Here is a 10,000-nt window from a genome sequence, read left to right as displayed (position 1 = left end):
AGGCGTGAGGTGCGATGTGATATGTAGATGATACATTGAGAATTATAAACAAGTACGTTGTAAAGATATTCACATAATATTCGACAACCTTCAAAACAACAATAACAACAACAAACCTTAAAAACAACAATAACAACAACAAACCTTAAAAACAACAAAAATAACAACAAACCTTAAAAACAACAATAACAACAACAATGGTAACAAAAATGATAACTGATAACAACAAAGATAACACCAAATAATAACAAAAATGACAGCAATAATAACAATACACAATGATAACTGATAACAACAATGATAAAATGATAACAACAATGCTAACAATAACAACAACAATGGTAACAAAAATGATAACCGTGATAATAGTGCTTATTTGAACTGATAATAACAATACTAACAATTGATAGTAACAACGATAACTGATAACAACAATGCCAATAACTGTTATTTTAGCTGATAACAATGCTAACAACTTATAACAATGACAGCTGATAACAACAATGCTAACAATAACAACAACAATGGTAACAAAAATGATAACTGATAACAACAATGCCAATAACTGTTATTTTAGCTGATAACAATGCTAACAACTGTTTTTTAAGCTGATAACAATGCTAACAACTGTTTTTTAAGCTGATAACAATGCTAACAACTTATAACAATGACAGCTGATAACAACAATGCCAATAACTGTTATTTTAGCTGATAACAATGCTAACAACTGTTTTTTAAGCTGATAACAATGCTAACAACTGTTTTTTAAGCTGATAACAATGCTAACAACTGTTTTTTAAGCTGATAACAATGCTAACAACTGTTTTTTAAGCTGATAACAATGCTAACAACTGTTTTTTAAGCTGATAACAATGCTAACAACTTATAACAATGACAGCTGATAACAACAATGCCAATAACTGTTATTTTAGCTGATAACAATGCTAACAACTGTTTTTTAAGCTGATAACAATGCTAACAACTGTTTTTTAAGCTGATAACAATGCTAACAACTGTTTTTTAAGCTGATAACAATGCTAACAACTGTTTTTTAAGCTGATAACAATGCTAACAACTTATAACAATGACAGCTGATAACAACAATGCCAATAACTGTTATTTTAGCTGATAACAATGCTAACAACTTATAACAATGACAGCTGATAACAACAATGCTAACAATAACAACAACAAACCTTAAAAACAACAATAACAACAACAATGGTAACAAAAATGATAACTGATAACAACAATGCTAACAATAACAACAACAATGGTAACAAAAATGATAACTGATAACAACGATTGCCTGATAACAACAATGCTAACAATAACAACAACAATGGTAACAAAAATGATAACCGTGATAATAGTGCTTATTTGAACTGATAATAACAATACTAACAATTGATAGTAACAACGATAACTGATAACAACAATGCTAACAATAACAACAACAATGGTAACAAAAATGATAACTGATAACAACAATGATAAAATGATAACAACAATGCTAACAATAACAACAACAATGGTAACAAAAATGATAACTGATAACAAAAATGATAACTGATAACAACAATGATAAAACAATGATACCGATAACAACAATAATAACAACCATGACAACAGTGATAACAATAATAAAAGCAATGATAACAATAACAACAACAATGGTAACAAAAATGATAACTGATAACAACAATGCTAACAATAACAACAACAATGGTAACAAAAATGATAACTGATAACAACAATGATAACAATAACAACAACAATGGTAACAAAAATGATAACTGATAACAACAATGCTAACAATAACAACAACAATGGTAACAAAAATGATAACTGATAACTACAATTGCAACGATGATCACAACAAAGATAACACCAAATAATAACAAAAATGACAGCAATAATAACAATACACAATGATAACTGATAACAACGATTGCCTGATAACAACAATGATAAAATGATAACAACAATGCTAACAATAACAACAATGACAGCAACAAAGAACAGTGATAACAACAAGAATAATAGCTGACAACAATGACAACAACTGATATCAACAAAAATTATAACTGAAACAACAATGATAAAACAAAGAAAGCAATGATACTTGATAACAACATTAATGTCAACAACAGTGACAGCAACAATGATAACTGGTAACAACAATGCTTACAACTGATAACAAAAATGATAACCGTGATAATAGTGCTTATTTGAACTGATAATAACAATACTAACAATTGATAGTAACAACGATAACTGATAACAACAATGCCAATAACTGTTATTTTAGCTGATAACAATGCTAATAATTGCTTTTTTAGTTGATAACAATGCTAACAACTGTTTTTTAAGCTGATAACAATGCTAACAACTTATAACAATGACAGCTGATAACAACAAAGATAACACTGCTAACAAAATCACCTACCGCAGCTGAGTTCGTCGTCTCCATCTCCCCAGCAGTCGTCACGCCCATCGCAGACCCAGCGCTGGGGAATGCACTGGGGAGTGCACTCGAAGGCCCCCGGGCGACACGTGGCTGCGGACCACGTGGGTTTGTTATTGTTTTGGTTGGGAATCGAGCGGGGGAGGGAGGGGGTAGGTAGAGGGGAGGGGGAAGGGGGGAGGAAGAGGGGAAGGGGAAGGGGGTAAGAAGGAGGGGGGAGGAAGAGGGGAGGGGGAGGGGAAGAGGGTAAGAGAAAGGGGATAGGGAGGAGGTGAAGGGGAAAATAAAGGGAGGGAAGAGGGCAAGGGAGGAAGTGAAGAGGAGGGACATAAAGAGTGGTTTTAGGAGCATCTCCCGCCCTCCACCACAAACACCTCCGGTACGGTAGAATTACTAAGCTAAAAAGCGGTTTTGAAATTTGTACTATGTTGCAAGCCGAGCAGCTGTAAAATAAACCACGAGCTCTGTAGAAAAATGCCTAGTTTTAAGGACGTTTAACAAGGGCAGTTACGTGAGGTTTCAAGATAAAGTTGAAAATAAAGCAAAGTCAAAGCAAAGTAGAGGTTCTTTTATCGTGTTTAATTATTTTTCCATGTTAACCTTACCAGCGGTTCAAATATTATCGGATCACGAGTAAGAAATACAGTAAGGATGGCATTCTCACCGGAAAAGTATGACTAGATAGGAATTGAGGAGAAATACAGTGATTTGCTGAAGAACAAGAATAAAGACCAGGGAAAATTCAGACACATCAGCGTTGGCGGAGTGAGAGCTGGAGAGGAAGCTTTAGAAAGGCATATACATACAACAGTGTTTGTTTCTCAAACCAATTTCCCGAAAATGCGTTTAATAGATATTAGTATATGCTTTAAATCATAGCTTAAGTATTGATCTGTTCAATTCAATGCACGTGTGCATAATGCTGTATATGTTATAGATGAAATATTAAACCAAGAAAATATTCAGTAAACGCATTTTCAGGCATATATAAGGGTTATATGACGACCAAACACGAGTAGATTTACAGAAGGCCAATATGCATTAATTACTGGTAGATTTTCAAATGTTTCAAATATTTTAACATTAATTACTGGTAGATTTTCAAATGTTTCAAATATTTTAACATTAATTACTCGTAGATTTTCAAATGTTTCAAATATTTTAACATTAATCCCACAAGGTATTCGCCGCTAATGACCTCAGCAGATAATTTTAGATTATCTAGAGTAGAGGACCATATATGTGTGGGTTACATAGACAGGTAGGTTTATCAGTATATTTTTCTTGTCGAAAGCAATTCCGTTATGTTTTTTTTTTTTTTTTTTTTGTCTTTTTTGAGAGGTAAAAAGTTGTTTAACAAACACAGTCTCCATCGTCGTAAATATTAAGGAAGTGATTGCCATGATGCAAAAATATCTTTCGAGTAAAAAAGATGTGTGTGTGTGTGCGTGCGCGTGCGTGCATAGTGGTATTCATGTGTATGCCTGTTTATATGCGTTTAATATAACTTGCCATGAATATGTTTCGGTAGAAAAAAATGCTTCATGTCTTATCAATACAACTAAATATCCGTCAAACTCACCCGCCGCGGCCGCAACCAACCCGAATGCAATCAGTAACTTCCCAAACATGGTGGAACGGACAAGTAACGAGGAACGCGATAACTCAACTATTTTATACATTTTAATCCGAATTTTAACTGACCATAACCCCTCCCCCCTCCCCCCCACACAGAATGTCTATCAATGCTTTATCGAATAATCTTGCTTTGTTTTCGATAAGTAAGTTGAATTCTGATGCAGCCAATTCAGTAATACCTCCCAGGGACGTGGGAACTGGCGATTGTCAACATCTTTGGTGATAAATGGATTAAAAAATAAGGAAGAATGAAAGAAAATAAAGATATAAATGATTATGTGGAGATTGTGTTGTTTTGTGTGAGCGAATGATGAAAATTGATTTCTTACCATTTGTTCATATTAGAGAAAAACAAGTGTATTTTTCCATTTGTTACAATGTTTTAGATCCATGTGTTTTAGATTGATACAGGAAGGTCCCTAAAGTAGCAGAGGGTAAATTAGATGGTCGGTATAAATCAAAATAAAGATTAATAATTGGAGTAAAGAATATTTTAGAGAGATTTGCAGACCTCTTTTTATTTTGTCTTTTAATGCTGTTCAGTGTATGTGTGTGTGTGTGTGTGCATAATTAAAATGAACAGATAAGTACAAGAAAACAGATATAAAGGTTAACGACTTTTTGAAACGCCTTGTAACTTCCCAGATGGTTTTTGTCCTTGGGGCCTGATGCACAAATAAAAAAATAAAAAATATGAGATGAGAAACAAGTCTTTAGAATTTATATTGATTAATTTATATGTTTATTGTTATGATATTGTTATTTCTGCTGTTGTTTGTATATACTTATCTAATTCAATGCCACCAGGAAAATACTCTTTTTTTGTGAAATGTCTCTGCAAATAGATGGCTCTACTAGTGCTTAGCCACGAAGGAGTCAATTTGCAGCCTTTGTGACCTTACGTAATTTCACCTTTCCTATTTTTACAAATGTTATGAATATCGATGGTGTCATTTTTAATATAGACATTTCGATTACTATAATGTTATAGACACACAAACAGCAAAATAAGATAACATAAAATACTTTCATAAACGGTTAAGACAGGCAGTAATCGTAATTGGCTCATTGGTGACTTCTATGCCATCTATGCGTAAAAACAATTTATAAACTAAACTCACAGTGGGCATGACACGCGCGTACATGCCATGCCCGTAGGATTTGGGTTAATGTTATCCTTATTCTTATTACGAGTTATGCCTTCTTATTGTGTAAGTGGTTATAATGATAGGGATAATGATAATATATGCTATGATAATGAAGATTGTAATAATGATAATGATGATGTCTGTGGTTATAACAGTGATGATGATGATAATCATGATGATAATAATGCAAAATAACATACTGGTGCTGATAATAGAACAGTAATGATGTTATAAAAAAAAAAAATGATGATAATCTCAGCCATCATCCGAGTATATCTCATCTTCAGGAATCTACTTAAACTCACTAAAAATAATCATTATCTTAATCTTCTCTGATCATTACTCATTAACCTTAATTCACCCTCGAACATCTTATATTTTCCCTTTACCGCAAATCTGTTCTTAGATATCAAAATACCCTCTTATTCTTCTACTCTAAAATCTACTCACAATCTACCCTCTGCTATTATAGAGCCCGTACTGTATTCACCTAAAATATTTCTAGTTCATATTCACTGTGATATTCACCAAAATAGGGGTAAATATAGAATAGGTAAGTATACCCTAATGTTATTTTTTTCGAATGCATGCAACATCTATTGGGCATTTACAAAAATAATCTCTCCTCAGGGATGCTTGGGGAGCCGGCTGAGGTAAAGTGTCCTGCGAAATGTTGATGTATTATCTTATTAGAATAAGTATTTCATATATTGTGATACGAAGACTTACGTGGATGAAAATGTAGTAAGATTAATATCTGGTGTTATGTGAAATTAGGGTAATATGTTGAAGCATGTGATAGTCAATATGTTAATTTTTTTGATTAACGAGAATGGGAAGGAGAATAAAATAAACCTGAAATGGACGGAGTTAAATTTTAAACAGGAGAACTGAAGATGTATTTAAGAGCCGACAGATCCCACAACATCCCAACGTGTATGCTGGTATAACCAACCAAACAATTACGAACATCAGTTGCACAAGATTGATCAAGTCAATTTGTACACATCAGTGTATTGAAAGAGGTGTTTAACTTCTAACTGTTGAATTGAATCAACTACACCTTTCTCTAAGTTGATGTACTAGTGGGAAAGCTAAGGATACCATTAGAGGATTTCTATGGATCCATGAAGAACAAAGTTTTCTTAAAGCTAAGAGTATATTCAAGAATAAGTTTGGTCATAACTTTATGAGAGCAAATGGTTTCAGGAGGGGTGGCCATATATTTCAAATAATGATGGTCATCGCCTACAGAAAGAAGTTGTTTTACCAACTCTTAATGATATACGGAATTTAGTTTATATATTAATTTTCAGATAGTGCAAGATACACCTTTATCTTATTTTATTTCATTTATTTATTTTTTTGTGTGTGATTTCACTGCAGAGGAAAAGGAATTTGTCATCTAGTCTCTTATAAAACAATAATAGCAATGAGTCAAAGGCATAACCTCATTACTTTAGGAAGTAGGAAGGAAAGTGTATCAGAAATAAACAAGTCTGGGACAAAAATACTAGTAACCAACACAACCGGTGCTACAGAAACAGAGGCATAAGGGAAAGAGAGAAGACAAAATTTGGAGATCAAAATACTGTGATAATCTGAAAGGTGGAAGCGAAATGAACAAAGGTTTATGAACATGATAATGAGGGGAAAAAATGCTAAGAAACCGCTTATTTTCAAGGATTAGCTGAAGTATGGTCAGGGGTTGGTTAAAGTATGATACATAAAAGGGAGACCAAAGATATTCCTTACTCGTATGAAAGCAGAATTCACATGAAAGAAAAGCGGGTATTCATCAAAAAGGAGATACGCATTACAAGCTGTTCCTGATGGGCGTAACGAGAAGAGGCACAACAAAATACAGGACGATGTTGGATTTAGGAAAATAAAACACAAGTAAGAGAATATTTCAATTATAGTAGACTGGAATGATGACATATGAGATGACTTGAAATAACAGTGGATACGATAGAAAGATTACTTGATGCAGTTGAAAGGGACAAAGATTCCGAGATGCTACAGGCCCAATGAATTTGGGAAGGTCAAGTCAGTTGAACAGTTAAACAGGATAGTTATGGGTTATGCTCATATTAAGACAAGTGAACAAGGACAAGTTCATTGTGTACTTGCATTGTCGAAGTCTAGAGTGACATTACTGTGGCAAGATTAGAACTCACAGCTACAGATATAACTGTTAGCTCAACGTTAAAAGAAAGAGTAAAGTTATCAGGTAGTGAACGACTTCTTGTGGCTTGATAGCAAGGTTGTACTTGGTTACATTTTAAGTGGAATAAAGAGGAACCATGTGTTTGATGTGCAGTATATGAGACGATATACAAACTCATTTGTTAATGGACTCATAATGAGGCCGGGATTTTCCCACCAAAGATATCAAAATTGTGCCAAAGTATTTTCATAGTTCCTCAATGTTATTAGCATCAATTATCCATTTGTTTACTTATTAAAATGTAAGGTAAATTAAGTATAGTGTAAATTACTCCCCCGATATAGGTGACGAATTACTGTTGGAACCAATTGTATTCGACTATAATATTATCAGTTTCTAACCACAGAGTGACCTAGGTTAGTAAGTATAAAATTAATAAGTATACCGTCATATTCCAGTCTATGTGATATCCGTGGAACATCTCCCCAACCCTCCCCCCCCCCTTCCTTGCTCGTTGTCGTCGGAGGGCTTAGGAGACGGAGACTGAGGGCCCAGTTTAGGCATAACCCCTGCATTGGGACTCAACTAATTTTGCATGTTTTTTTCTTCTCCCTTTTTCCCTTTCCTTCTCTTCTTCAGCCCCTTCTTCTAATTGTTAACTCATTCTTACCCCCTTTCGCCTCAATACTTTGTCATAATGCTATACTTAGGGGTTTCGCCCCCCAAGCCCCACTCTATCACTGTATATGCAGCTAATGACCTTAGTTGTTGACTCAGCAGAAAATGTTTAAGTAAAAAAAAAAAAAAAAAAAAAATATTGGAAGCTATTTTGTTACTCAGAGAAGCCAAGGATATTGTTTGAGGTAATATATCATACTTTATCTATGTACTCTGACGACATATCCTGACATTAGGGTAAATAGTTAATATACTGTGATGTAAATACTTTAGTGGATGAAATCTGTAATAGGATTAACTTTTTATGTCACTTGCAATAAGGATACCATGTTGAAGCACGTACAATAAATGTTGATTTTCAGATTAATGAGAATAAAGGGGTTCTGATTGTAACAAGAAGGATTAGAAATGTATCCAGTAGCCAATAGATCCTAAAAAGTTCTCAAGTGTATTTCGATATAATCTATTTTCCAAAGACTTCGTTCTATGCCACACCCTCATCTACCCCTAAATATTTCCTTAATCTACCTTCATCTACCCCCATTGTCTAGTATCATTTAGGCTCTTCAGTCCCAAAAGTTATTCTTAACCTACCGTTAGAAGCCTCAAAATCTATTCCTAATTTAGCCTCATCTCCCCTAAAATTTGATTTTAATCTGTCGTTATCTGCTGCAAAGTATATCAAATCTATCAACATTCATTACAAAATGTGCAGTTAAGCTACACTCATCTACCCTAAAATCCATTATTCTGCCCTTATCTACCGCAAATTATATACACATATACCTAATCTACACCATCATCATTGCCAAGAATCTTCGCCTCAGTAAGAGAGAAGGAAAAAAGAAAAAAAAGAAAGAAAGAAAGAAAAGAATATGTATACACACACACACACACACACACACACACACACACACACACACACACACACACATATATATATATATATATATATATATATATATATATATATATATATAATGGTCTTTGTGTTTTAGACTAGTACCTTGTTATCAGAAAACATATGCTACAGTTACAAGGATTGTGGTGAAAGATGCAATATGGCAATCACAATATGACATTAATGCACGTCACTATTAAACCTCGGGTGATAAGGTGTTCAGTCTCCTGTAGTAATTCCTTCTGTTTTACTCATATTTCTTCTCCTTCTCCTTCTCCTTCTCATTTCCTTCTCCTTCTCCTCCTCCTCCTTCTTCTTCTTCTTCTTCTCTTTTTCTTCTCCCATCTTCTTCTTTTTCCTCCCCTTTCAGCATTCTTTAAAAAAAAAAATCTTCAAATAACCGAAGGATTAAAGAAGTGTTGGCATTGTACCATCACCTTTTAAGATATTATATACTTAATAAAGATATATTATATATTCAATATTATTATGTATCTATTTAAGATATGACATATTTATTGTATATTTATTTATTTATTTATTTAATATTCAATTTATGATGCATTTATTATATATTCATTTTCAGATATTATATATTTATCATATATTTATTTTATATATTCATTATATAATTCTTTTAAGATTTTTTTTTTTTTTTTTTTTTTTTTATTACGGAAATCAATCTCCTTCTTCTCCTTCCTCCTCCTCCCTCTCTTCTTCTTTTCCTTCTCCTCCTCAACTGAAAATGATTCACAAGAACGACGAATGGCATCATGATAATCGTCATTGGCTATTTCCTTTGTCAACTGTGCATTTCCCGGTCCTTGCAAGAATTTAGTCTGGGAGATAATGATGATATGGATAATGATGATGATAGTAAGAGAGAGTAACAGTTATGATAATGGTAATAGTAAGGATGATGATAGTAACAGTAATGATGATAATAGTAATAGTTAGTAGTAGCAATTTTGATAGTAGTAATAGTATCAGAAATTTTG

The sequence above is a fragment of the Penaeus chinensis genome, chromosome 18, assembly GCF_019202785.1.
Source record: "Penaeus chinensis breed Huanghai No. 1 chromosome 18, ASM1920278v2, whole genome shotgun sequence".
NCBI classification, from domain to species: domain Eukaryota; kingdom Metazoa; phylum Arthropoda; class Malacostraca; order Decapoda; family Penaeidae; genus Penaeus; species Penaeus chinensis.
This window is presented reverse-complemented; position numbering follows the sequence as displayed.